At 39.1% G+C, this 14,441-nt stretch overlaps 1 protein-coding gene and 1 pseudogene across 25 annotated transcripts in view; both read right to left on the bottom strand.

Moving 5' to 3' along the window:
- LOC113037086 (protocadherin alpha-C2-like) overlaps positions 1-14,441 on the bottom strand; it is a 208,368-nt gene that overhangs the window by 106,642 nt on the left and 87,285 nt on the right. The window lies entirely within an intron of this gene.
- On the bottom strand, positions 515-7,372 carry LOC113037395 (protocadherin alpha-3 pseudogene; annotated as a pseudogene). Its single transcript, XR_013901882.1, has one exon. The product of XR_013901882.1 is annotated as a protocadherin alpha-3 pseudogene (transcript).

Here is a 14,441-nt window from a genome sequence, read left to right as displayed (position 1 = left end):
ATCAAGATGCCAATCTGGTAATGGCAAATAATGTCCAGCTCCCTTATATATTTATTTAAAGACAGGTGTAGCATATATATAAACCAAATTGAATTAAAACTTGCCTTATCTCCTTTTCACAAAACATGAAAATATGAGCAAATATGAATAATACAATTGTCAAGGCGTATATCAGCTTAATGTGCTATCTGTCTATCCTTTGAGTAACCAGAGACAAAGAGCAATGCACATATCAGAAATGTGACTTAATTATTATTATAATTGTTGCGGCCTTCAGATCACATTTTTATATATACTAGAATGCCTACACCAGCACCATGGACAGCTACATGAACGCACTGCTGTCCAAATAATGGATATTATTAAATTGGCACAACTAAACGTTTTAAAGCTGAAGCATATATATATATGGAATCTAGTTTAAATCAGAAGATACACCATGCTAAGATAAGAAAAAATGGTACCGTTTAATCTGCAATGACGAGGAATGACAATATGCAAGTATTTTAAAATTTCATGGACTCACCTTTTCTTTGGTAGGTAAAGTCTGAGTTCTGGTAAAAGTGTCTCCTTCGTTAATACTGATCAGTTCTGCATCTATAGGTGGAATCGAAGCGGGGAAAACCACCACGTCACTCTTGAGCGTGTCTGAGCTGAAACACACATCATACTGCTGAGTAGCTTTAGAGTAAGACCAGCTCCCGTCAGGGTGGGTGGTGATCATGGGGGCGCTGTACCTGCTGAAAGTGCCATCTGTCCTGTGGCATCTGACTGCTATTAAAGTGATGAGGCTGAGCAGAAAGATGACGGACACCGACACAATGGCGATCAACAGATACAGGTTCAAATCCGAGAAGCTGTCCTCCTTTACAGGCACATGTCTGAACGGAGTCTGGATTTCAGCCGTGCTTTCAACCACCACCACATCAATAGACACAGTAGTTGACAGGGAGGGTTCTCCGTTATCAGAGACCAAGACCACCAAGGGGTGAGTTTTGAGGTCATTGTCACTCATTCTCCTCTTAGTCCTGATCTCCCCGGTGCTGGTTCCGATCCTGAACAAGTTGTTTCCTTTGGGCTCAGACAGGTGATAAGAAAGCAGCGCATTGTATCCAGAGTCTGCGTCTACAGCCCTGATCTTTGCCACAAAGTATCCCGCTTCAGCAGAGTAGGGGATGCTCTCACTGTTAACGGAGCCGTGCTCAGAATATGGCGCGAGAATCGTAGGACTGTTGTCATTTTGATCGAGGAGTAAAACGTTCACAGTCACGTTGCTGCTGAGCGGAGGAACACCAGAGTCTGTGGCCTGAACTTTAAACTGGAATGTTTTTAACTCCTCGTAGTTAAAAGACTGCAGGCTGATTATATCTCCTGTCTCCGAGTTGATATTAATCATTGTAGATAACAGCAGCTGGTTATTGCCAATTTTTAACAATGAATAGCTGATTTGGCTATTTTGGTCTATGTCTGCATCAGTTGCAGTCACTCTTTTAATGACTGCTCCCACTGGACTGTTCTCATTCACATAAACATCAATTACGGCCTCCGTGAACAGAGGTGCATTATCATTGACATCAGAAACGTGTATGGAAACTACACTTGTGCTGGTAAGTGGTGGAATCCCTTTGTCATTAGCGATTATATTGACATTGTAAATAGAGAATTTCTCCCTGTCCAGAGGTCCATCAACTAACAGCGAATAATAATTTTTGTAGTTAGTTTCGAGTTTGAATGGCGCTTTGTTTTTAATTTGGATCTCCACATCACCGTTTTTTCCACCGTCTTTATCGAGGACAGATACAAGTGCAACTGCGGTGCCTACAGGAGCATCCTCTTTTACCTTCCTATGTAATGACGTCACCGTGATCTCAGGAGCATTATCATTTAAGTCCACCACTTCTACCAGCACTTTACAGTGAGCGGACATCGGAGGATGCCCTTTATCACTGGCCACAACACGTACCTCAAAAGCCCTCCTCTCTTCAAAGTCTATTTTCCCTTTGACCTTAATGACACCAGTCTGAGGTTCAATTTCAAATATATCAAGTACGTGATCTTGGTCTTTGCTTCTCAGCGAATATACAATCTCACTGTTTAAACCCTCATCTGCATCAGTGGCGTTCACTGTGATTACCTTTAACCCCAGTGGAATGTTTTCTGGAATTTTTGTTTTATACAAGGATTCACTAAAGATCGGAATATTATCATTATTGTCTAATACATTAATAACGAGTTGCGAGGTGCCGGATTTCGGTGGGGTCCCTCCATCTACAGCTGTCAGTGTCATAGTGATGACTGCCTGCTTTTCTCGGTCTAAGGCTTTCTGCAGCACCAACTCAGCAGACACACGGTCACCTGCTTTGTGCACGGCCAACGAAAATTTTTCATTTTGGCTTAATTTGTAAGTGCTTACTCCGTTTTTCCCCATATCCGCATCAGTTGCTTCGGATAATTCAAATTTCACTCCAGGCAATGTGCTCTCTGCAATATATAAATTTTGCAGTTTGGTTGTAAACAAAGGAGCATTGTCGTTTACATCTAAGATCTCTACATCAATACGATAAAGCTTCAATGGGTTATTTATTACGGCTTCTACACTTACTGGACATTTTAGTTCCTCCGAGCAGAGCTCCTCTCTGTCTATTCTCTCACTGACATACAGAACACCAGTCTTTAGATTTACCTCGAAAAATTTTCTCTTTGATCCAGTAACGATTTGAAACATACGAGATTCCAACTCTTGTGAATTCAGGTTTAGATCCTTAGCGATATTCCCAACAGGAGTCCCCGGGTTTACCTCCTCTGAGATTGAATAGGAGAGCTGCCCAGCCACAGTCTGCCAGTAAACATCCAGTAAAAAAAGGCACAAATACATCCCAAAATAGCTCAATTTAAAGGGCGACATCTCTGTTCAATGTGAACAAAGCATAAATTTGAGCTCCAGTGGCATTCAGATATTTAGGAAAGAATGGACGATCAGGGAGCTTTTTGACTGTAGTATTCTGTTTGTTCCACCGTCGTTTGAGTCTTATAACAAAGACAGAAATCGTTCATATCGCTTGTAAACGGGAGGGGCCAAGTTCTATTAGGGCTGTAACTAATGGATCAACAGCGACGCCACGTGGTGAAAAGAGCGCAATGCAGAGGCCAGTGAAAACAGTTGCTTCTCCTGCAGCCATCAGGTCACACCAAAGGTATCTGAGAAGCTTAACATCAGAAATCGGAACAACTCTTCTCTGCACCATGGACAACACCTGAATGAGTGTCCTTGTAGAAAGTGATAGTATCAAATACATCGCATCCCACATTACTCTACCTTTTTCCACTAAACCTCTTTGTTCCATTCAATTTAAGAGTTATTTGTAGATTCTATTAACTACTAATGTGAGCTTAATAAACGGATAAAAAGTTGGAGGCTGCCTGAAATTTTTAGCATTCAGCCATGCCTATATAGCAATGTGTGAATTGCACCACAAGTTTTATCATGCCTACAAATTTGTATGTATTTTTTCCCTAAAAGTGCGTAAAAACAAACAAACAAGCAAGCAAACAAACAAAAACAGTAAAAAACAAAAAAACAAAAAAACCCTCCCTAAACCATAAAAAATAGTACAGTTTCTTCTTCTGCACCCACATCAATGGCTTCTTTATTTATCTTTTAATGAAATTTTCTTTTTCAGCCTTTTGGGCAATAAATATATTTAATCGTACCTAGTTATTCTTCTGCACATATGAGCACAGGAGGGGGTGTCTGCTTCTCGTGTTGTGTTTTTGGTGCATTTTAGTATTACTCCACATTTCCACAGAGACAGTAGTCATGAGCTTGTTTGTAATCCCAAGCCCTAGATTCAGAAACTCCTGCCCTATTTCCATTCCTCAGAAAACACGATTTGATTTGAAAATATTATCCCACAACTACAATCATCTGTCAGCCCCCACAGACAATATTAATAATAATAATGGCTCACATAGGATGATCTGTGTGTTCATTTTCCTAATGCATGTAATAGAAAACAGTAGGTAAAGTATAGAAGAGAGAGTATAGTGCTCTTGTGGTTTATTAACATACACAAGCAAATGCATACATATCCACCATCGCAATTATGCAACCCGTTATGAAATTCAATTATTCATGGTTTATTTTAGGGCCAGACTACACTACTTTGACTTTACAGGACTTCAGTCTGGATTATCATTCTCCTAAAGTCACCATGAAACACATATGAATGTTCCATAAATTTCACACTTGGTATTCTTTGCTGCCCAGTGAGAGGATGAACACTTTTTTTTTCTTATTCTAAACAAACAATACATTTTTAAAAGAAACAAATCCATGGCTTCTGTAATTATGGAAAACCTAGTTCCACATAGATGAAACACAGTATATTAGCCAGCAGCTCTGAATACACCCCGGAATTAGTGGTGGGTTACTGAGCATATCCATAAGGCCATCCACACCTCTTCATTCGGTGATAGAGTTAATTAGGGAAACATGCAGAATGTTTAGTTCATCAAAACATAGTTGTTTAAACAGTAATGCAAAAATAACAATTGATTTTTAACACCTATACACCTAGACCAACCTCAAACAAACAAAATCAACCAAAAGCAAGTTAAACAGATAAGTTTTTAACTGCTTTTTAAAAGAAATGACTGAGTCCACAGTTCTCAAACTCAAAGGGAGTGAGTTCCAGAGTCTGGTCGCCACTGATACATACACTCTGTCACCTTTTGTTTTTAACCGTGTATGCTGGACAACCAACAAGCCCTGGTCACAAGACCTCAGGGACCCGCAGGGGCGATAACGAAGAAGAAGATCACTGATGTAAGTTGGAGCTACACCGTGCAGGTCCCTATAGGTCATGATTATAATCTTTAAATGGACCCTGAACTTGACAGGGAGCCATTGCAGTTGAATCAGCAGGGGAGTGGCATGGGAGCATTTGGGATACTTTGTCAGAAGCCTAGCAGCAGCATTTTGAACACCCTGCAGTCATTCCAGGAAGGCATTACTTAAGCAAGTAAACAAGGAATTACAATAATCTAAATGAGATGAAACAAAAGCATAAATAATCATTTCCAATTCGAAGTGTGACACAATGGGACAAAGCTTAGCAATATTTCTTAAATGGTAAAAACAAGAGCGAACCAAACATTTAACGTGCGTGTGCAGCGTCAGAGCTGGTTCCTAATGGAGGGTTTAATATAAGAAGCAAGAGGGCCTAGATTTTAACCACGAGGGGAACAAATTTCTCAGGAGCAAAGACAATGACTTCAGTTTTATCAGTATTTAGTTGAAGATAATTATCAGCCATCCAATCTCTGCTGGAATCTAAGCAGGATTTGAAGCTTTGAAGCTTAGAAACATCAGGTGGCCTAAAAGAGATATAAAGCTGAATATCATCTGCATTGCAATGATATGAAATATTCGGAAAAGAGCTAAGAAGTTGAAGAAGAGGGACTAAATACAACAGAAACAGTAACGGACCCAAGACAGAATGCTGTGGCACCCCATAGGCGAGAGAGGTGTGCGTTTGTTTTTAAAACCGATGCATGCATGCATTGATAAAAGTCATTCTTCCTCTGGGTATAATAATTGAAACTTCTGAATAATTAATAGTGATTAAACTGTTGTATAGAAAAATTTACATTATTTGCTACCTAAAATATGAGAGCTGTTAAAAATAAGTCTAGTGGTTAAGTACACATGTACTTAACCTTCTTCTCTGTCTGTTGTTTGCCCATAACACGATAATGTTAGAGGTGAAACTAGAATCACCACTGGCAGTGTGATGAAAGGGTCAGATAAAGCAGTGAGAGGTAGGTGAAGGGAGGGGGTTGCAGGGGCGGAAGCAGTCAGCAGCACTGCTTTAGGTGTGTTCACTGCATTATTAAAGGGATACTACCACATACAGTACAGCCACCACATTAGCTTCTATATTGCCTGCATGTAATCATCTCATGCCTTCACACAGCCATCGGTTTTGTGTGCGTGTTTATGAGTAAGTGTGTGTGTGTCCTAAGGATGTATACTGTACTGTTGATCTGTGTGCGTGAGTAGATAGGGGAAGGGTGTGATCTAAACATGCTTCTAGGCGAGTCCTACCCCCATTTTTCCTCTCTCCCTCTGCACAGCTCTCATCTCCATAGCAACGCCATCTTGGGCACAGGCATGAATGCATATGTGAACACACACACACACACACTAATGCAGTAGCCTGTGTGTTTAGCTTTCAGAATGCGTCAGATAGCACAAAAATGACAAATTAGATTTCATATCTACTTCCACATTTTATCTGCTTGTGCCCCCCCCCCCACACACACACACACAAACTCACTCAAGCACACACAAACCATACTCTTGCGCATACCTCACCAGACTGTGCAGGGCTGCAGTTGTAATTGGTAATGTAGCACTGCAGCGGCACATTCACTGTCACAGCACTTTTACAGAAGTGTCTGCTTCTCTTTCCACCCCCCACAAACCCTCAGAGAGCCTGACCTTTGCATTCAGCCATGCACATCCTACCTTCTTGGTGCCAGGCCTCTGGAGACCTCAAACACACACACATAGTCCCTCCTGCCATTTGCACATTACATCCTTTTCATATGATGAGATACTAATGTCATAGTGGGGTTTTTATGTGGCATGTATCTCATCATGACACAAGAGGGCAACCTACTCCTTGTGTATAAGTACTACTATATTATGCTTTTTACTTTTCAAATCCTTTTCACTTTGTGCACTTTATGCACTGGGCCCATTTAATATGCAGTGTCTGCTTATTGTCAGAAAAGCAGGTGTGATATGAATTATCCAGCACTTGACTATTGCAATAGAGTAATATAATACAATAATGGAAAAATTACTTTTCAATGATCTTATATGCATTTTAGCTCTGACATATGCAGATGTAAATTCACTATATAGAATAATATCCACTTACTAGAGAACTGTGCATACAATTATGTGCATATCAGCGTAACTGTAATAACATCTATGTACTGGAAAGCTGGGCATGCAATCAGCTGTTTACCTACTTACACAATTTGTGAAATAATCTATGACTAATATAATAAAGAGAGGAAGGATGCAAGAAAAGATGAATCACTCCTAGTTTTAAAACCAACTACCACTTAATCATTTATTTCCAAATCTGTGCCTGCCTTCACTGGTTTCTGGACTAAGTAGGACAGGGGCGGGTCCGCGGAAACATGAGCAAGATCAAAACCGGGACACAGCAATATGGAGCATGCCCAAACATACGCATGCACACAGCCCTGAGAGGCACACCAACACAATAGAACACAGTGTTCACTCATTTGGAAAACAATGGCACAATGCCCAAAAATCACATAATTAGTTACTCTACTGTAAAACAACATACAGGAGCAACATCCTGCCACTGCTACAGTGTGATTATTGTGTGTCATGATTTATCACAGACTTGCTGGGGAAATAAAACAGTATAGTGACCTATCAACTAAGTAAATATTAAACATAATCATAATCATAATCATCATACTTTATTAATCCCTAAGGATTAAGGATCCCATATACTATTTAGTATTTAGAAAACATTTTCCATATAGTGTATTTTGCTTTAAAATGTAAAAAAAAACTTCACTCTTCATTTTATGTTTTAATGTATTCAACAATTTATTTACACTAGCAATGTTTTCATTTAGTGTAAGAACCTCCATAAGTTTGATCAGTTAGGAAATGATCACTAATGTGCAGAGCAGGGCTGATCAAAGACGATGTGTTATTGAATCTGTGATACTGTATCTAATTAGTAACAAGCATCTGCACAGCATGAATGGCAACATTGCAGTCTGGAGTTCAAATACATGAAGGGCTGATCAGGCTCTGTGTGGTTTGTGTGGTTTGTGTGAGAGAGGTGTGAGAGTGAGAAATATAAAAGGTATGAGAGACAGCATGAATTCCATTCACATATAGTTCAGCATTGTGACTCAAATTTTAAAATGTGTAATTCAGCAACTGGTTGTGCAAGCAGAAAAACAGCCATGGATTACTTTGCAAAAACAGAGCATCAATCAAAGCTGTCAATAAACAGGAGCTTCAACAGGCTTTGGTAACAGCAAAGGTAGCACAGAAATCTGATTGGTCACTGTGGCTGAAATGGACAGTGATTGGCTCAGTATTGTGCCTAGCAACAAAGGCAGTGTTATAGAAAGCACCCAGAATTGATTTACTATCTCCCTTCTGGTACCCATGGTGACGCAGATGCAGCCCCTGTCTATGCCCCACCCTGCCTCCCCCTCTACCTCCACCACACCCTTCTTTATGAGCAGTCAGTACATAAGCCAAGGACAAGGCATTTAAACACAACCATATAAACTAAAAAAAAAAAGGATTGTGTTTGATTAAAAATCATATTTTGTTTCACACTGTCCACAGTGATACATTAAATTCAACCATGGAGTGTAACATAGAGCACAGAAAGCATCTGGTACAGTCTGTCTCTGTCATCTCCTCCTCTTTTCTTTTTTTCTCCCTCACTCACACACTGAAATAGCTTGACTCAAACAATTCTCAGTGGGATTAAGAATAAATCTAGCTTTATATGCATGGATAACCTAGATTTGTCAATCAAACAGTTCACTGGGGAATAGGTCAGTGTACTGCTTTTGGTATGGCTGGAAATTGGGGACAGACCTGCTATCTGCAGATCAATACTGCATGAGAAACTCAGTAAAAAATAGCATTCAATATACTACCACATGCAGAGTGGTAACACGTTAAATAATTGAATGCATTGATATTTAGACAGGCTGGTAATATCCACTTGTTGCCACAAGGGGGAGCCTTTTAAAAAATCACTCTCTTTGTTCTCCATTGCAGTTTCCATATCCACAGACAGACATAGACTGATATCAGAGGCAGGCAAAGATATAAAGCCTTAAATTAGATTAGCACCGTCACACACTTCCAAAATTGTATCAGTGCTAAAGATACACTAACAGGCTGTGTGTCTACTACACATTTCCTCTGCCTGCGGAAATTAAAATGTCAACTGTCCCAGATGGGAAAGAAGATGCCGATGTCAGCTACTGAGTCTAACAATACCTGCACAATCTCATCCAGCCTGATACATATCAAAACAAAGAAAAGGGAGAAGAAAACAGAGAAATTCTTCTATCATTTACAAATCAAAACAAGTAAAGATTATGCAGAATATATGGCAAGCATCGGACATTTCTACTGTACACAATTTACACACAAAGAGCTGCAAGGCATAATTTATCCATACTTAAATGTGTCATATATATTTTACACACACATTACACCTGCACACCATTTCAGCTTTGTGTAATATCTATTTTTACGTTCTTAATAGCCATGCAGCATGAAACATGCATCATTCAGAGGCGCATTCGAAGGGCAGAGCTTCGGTGGAAGAGCATAAAAAAAGAATGAATTATAGAGGAGAGCGCTGGCCTGCAGAGAATCTGACACTGAGAAATGACTGAGATGGTTCTGTGAGGTTGCTCCACTTTCCACAGAAATGAAGATAACTATTTATAAAAATAATAACTTGCCTACAAATCGTTTAAGCATACTTCCGTTTACCGAGAATAACAAACACCAATTTCCACTCTCATTAACATCAAAACTTAAACATCTACTTGTGCAGCAGCAAAAATAATGTTCCTTCTTAAGGTGTGATGATAGGGATATAAATGATCTGCTCTAAGTGTCACATATTGTTTGAGTGTTCATGTTAGTTTGCATGCATGTGTGTTTTTGGCTGAGGAGTGTTAAACAGTGAGGGAAGAAAAAACCTATTGCCACTTGCTAGTTTAATGTTTCCCCACATGTTTTCTGTCTAAGACTCACTGATACATGACTGCTGACATAAATGCCACCTTCATTATTGTTATGGCATTCTGCTTTAGTGTTACTCAATTCAGTTGCCTTTTTGAAACTGTGTTTTTTTTATATATGTGGCTATTGTTTTTTTAATATGTCAGGCCCTTTTTGTCAGATTAAATATCAACAACATGCCTCTGTATTGTTCAGCACAATCCAACAGCAACACAAACTACAGCTTCTTACAGACTGTAAAGTTGAATTCACAGTCCTCTCATACCATATGTTTAGCATACAATATATGCAGCTTTAAAAAATAATTCAATGGGACAGATCTTTTTAAGTGGGTATAAGCATGCAAAGTTTAAAGTCAAGGACAAAGCAAATACATAACAGATTAAAGAAAACAACATGGTGGCAGCATGGTGGCATGGTGATTAGCACTGTTGCCTCACAGCAAGAAGGTCTGAGTTTTATTCCACCACCTGGCCAGGGCCTTTCTGTCTGAAGTTTGCATGTTCTTCCTGTGTTTGTGCGGGTTCTCTCTGGCTACTCCGGCTTCCTCCCATCGTCCAAAGACATGCAGTTAGTGAGGTTGGGTTAGATGGGGATGTCAGCTACTGACAGCTAGAATTACATAACTGGTAATTCTAAATTGCCGAAAGGTGTGAATGTGAGTGGGAATGGTTGTCTATCTCTATGTGTTAGCCCTGCGACAGATTGGTGACCTGTCCAGTGTGTACCCTGCCTCTCCCCCCATGGTAGTTGGGATGGGCTCCAGCCACAGCCCTGACAAGGATAAGCGGAAGAGAATGGATGCATGAATACTACTACTACTACTACTACTACTACTAATAATAATAATAATAATAGCAATAATAATAATAATAATAATAATAATAATAATAATAATAATAATAATAATAATAATGCTGTCTAGCCATTAGCCTGAAATTTAAAGCTGAGTGAAATCCTAGGTTATTTTATGCGCTGCTGTCTTTCAAAGCTGCTCTTCATGGCATCGTTAAGATGATTCCACCTAATCATATTGGAGGACCAACATAGTAGAATTATTACTTTACATACTTTACAGAAGCCCTAATCCAACACAAATGGGGATAGTGACAGTTATAGCAGATGAAAAAATGCTTGGATAGGAATTCTCTTCTGAAAACACCTAAAGCAACAGCAGCAATATTTTGGCACTTTTAAACATTTGGCATGGCAAACTGCCAAAAGTACAGCTTTTTATATAATGCGTTGAGATCTAACATGATGCTTTCACAAAGGTCATGTGTTGCAGGTTTACACTGAATTGTTTCTAATATACTGCTTACAAAGTACTGAGTATTTTTATGCCATTTCACAATTTCTGTCTATTTCTATCATTATTCTATTAGAAGCATTATCACTATAATTCATTACTTTAGTTCTCTGCTCTAGGACAAAGCAAAGTGACAAAAATCGGGCAGTAAAGGGCTTAGGGAGAAATTACACTCCAGCCTTATCATGAGCACCTCATTTATAGCAGTCTGTTAACAAGCAAAATAAACACATTTTGTTATGTTGGTATCACGTTGTTTTTTTTTTTGTCTCTGCACAACTTTGCTCCCCTCATTCCCATTAAGCAGATTCTCACTTCATTATCTGTAATGCGATGCATAGATTATCTGGCCCAGTATCTACTGTGAGTTTTGGTCTGCATAAAAGACTGAGTTCATCTGTTTGCTAAATCCCTTTCTACCTGATCTCACTATCTACTATAACATCAAGCCTTAACGTAATTTGACACACTATCAGCATTGAAGCAGAGGTACACAGTAACACTCTTATTGAAACTAATGGTACGTCTCAATTATGTGGTACTGCAATTATAATATAATATAAATAAGAAATTTATTGCACTAGCCCTTGTACAGCTGCTGTTGCTCAGTTTGTGAGATTAATGTTTTAAAGGCCCTTAGGCTCATAGTCTCTGAATGAGTGACATGCTTTTGTGACTAAAAACAAAATAATGAGAAAGGTAATGTCTGACTGAACACAACACTTATACCAATCATTTTGATAAAATGTAAATAGCAAAAAGCATGAAAAAGCATGAAACAAATGTAATTAATAAATTCTGATAGCCATTTCCCCCAAATAAGGGATAGCTGTAGGTTTATGACCCACAAAATAATAAATGAAACACATTATTGTTAAATGTATTGTTTCCTGAAAACAGGAAAAATAGTAATTGTGAACAGCATAATGATTATTTATGCAGACCGCGAACAAACCGAAGAAATAATGCGATGACCAAAATATTCCCTAACATTAACCAAAATACCCATCCTTACCTTAAATCTAACAAAATTGAATAGCAATATGCAAATTCTAAGAACATTGTTCATGTAATCCCATCCTTCATCCTCCTGTATAAGAAGTATTTAACTCAAGTCAACAGCAACAAGCTGAAAAAATGTTACTTTGGATTCATATGCAGACAAAATTATTATTATTTTTCCTCTAGGACCTCTGGCTTTGAAAAACAACACTAGACTTGGCTATGCTTCACGTGTCCCTACTACAGCCATAGGGAAGAGAGAGAAAAAGGTTTTCTAACAAACTCAGCTCATAGCTCCAGTTTATTGAGAAAGAGGAGGTAGAGTTGAGAAAAGAGGCCACCTATGTTTTCAGCGGCAAGGAAGGATTGTATAGCTTCAACTAAGCTTTGTAATAGCAGTTAGCAACCAAGTCAAACCAAAACGAACACCAGGCTGAGCAAAAAAACAGAGAACTGGGGGATAACAAAAGAAAGAGTAAACAAGCTTACAAAATGTGTCAGCCATTTTCTGTGAGCCTGCAGTTGCACAAAGCGACAGGAGAGGGCATAAGAAAGAGTATCAGCAAAAAGAAATCAGGATGCGTAGGAGGAGGAGGAGAAGAGATTCTTTGTTTAAGAAATGAAATGAAGAAATATGAAGACAAATACACTGATTGAAGAATCGAGCAAGAAATGGCAAGGAAATGAGGGAGAGATGAAGATGAGAAGGAAAGCACATGAGGCTGAGAAAAGTGGGGTAGTAATCAAGAGAACAAAGGTTGGGGAAAGGGGGGGGGGGGGAGCAGTCAGTGGGAGGAGAGCGTGTGGTATGAGCCACAGCATCATCATCTTCCACACCCTTGTGTCATTGTTTTATTCATACACTACTAGATTTGATTGTGGGAAACAGAGAAAGGTCTAGGAATGAACAGACATGTAAACACAAAAACACAGCTCTGTGTGTGTGTGTGTATGTTTGTCTGTGTGCCTGTGTGACTACAGGGAATGTCATAGCCTATCATCTTTCTAATATCATGTTAAAATAATACTAGCACCAACCCTAAATGCCCACATTCCTGATTCATTTTTTATGACAGATGGTTCATCCTGAAATAAACCCAGCAGACCAACTTCGCAAAATGAAAAGCTACATGTGGGATGAGATGACTCACGTCCTGAACAGAAAAACTCACTGCATCACACACTAAGAAAAATGACCTGGAGGAGCTGAATGTCCATTTTAAAAACACAGAGAATACAAGGAGACTTTTTTACACTGTAGCTTTAATCACTGTTAAAATGGGCTTTCTCATGTGTCTGCGTCAAGTGTCATGTGATCATACATAAACACAAACACACACACACTGTGCATCCTTTCAGATACCATGGATTAATGTATGATATACCTGTACCCACCCAGGCTGTGCGGTATGCTACAGTATATATAGTATTTTTGTTTGCGGCATACATGCACATACTATTCCTCCATATCATGTGAAACTTCAAGTCTCAACCTTTAAGAGAAATAATAAACAATCTAGTTTGACTTTGTCCCATTGGTTTTCTTTGGGAAAAGTTTTAATAATATGACTAATAAGACCTATTTTAACGGGATAATGTGTGGTTTGTGTTGTATTAAACCTTGTAGAGCTTTTCTTTTAAAAGAAATTAGATTGAGAACATTTAGAGTGAAAGAGGGGTGTGACATGCAACACAGAGCTTTGCCAGATATACACTGCAGGAACAAAAAGTCTTGTGATTTGGTTACATTGAATAAAACATTAGCACATTGAAAGCTGGGCTGGAACATTCAGAAAGATAAGAATAAACAAGGCATTGACTTCACTCAAGATGTTTAGTAGGGGAACTAGACAGGCCGAATAGCCACACGGGGAAGAGGAACCCTGCAGCTACAGACTCAATCCCTCTAACGGCCAACATTTGATTCCATCCATGTGTGGCAACAAATACGGTATTAATTAGACAAGTATATGTCATTTGTGACCGTATACCTCATTTACCCCATTTACCCCGCAGTGAGCAGTGCAAGGATAAGAAGGCAATCCTCTTAGCAAGGCTACACCCAGCATCTAAACAGCAGACTCTGAATTTCCCTCACTCATTCATGCTTTCTCTCACAATTCACTAAATTCCTATTTCCTAAATCTAGATCTCAGGACACTTCATTGTGCTGTTTTTAGGTTTTGGTACAGGATAAATTAAAAGTGGTTTTTAAGCCATATGTGTCTTTACTAGTGTTCTGCTTAATGGCTGGCTGTCTTGCGTGTATCCTTGCCCTGA

Source organism: Astatotilapia calliptera, chromosome 2 (genome assembly GCF_964374335.1).
Source record: "Astatotilapia calliptera chromosome 2, fAstCal68.1, whole genome shotgun sequence".
NCBI classification, from domain to species: domain Eukaryota; kingdom Metazoa; phylum Chordata; class Actinopteri; order Cichliformes; family Cichlidae; genus Astatotilapia; species Astatotilapia calliptera.
This window is presented reverse-complemented; position numbering and strand designations above follow the sequence as displayed.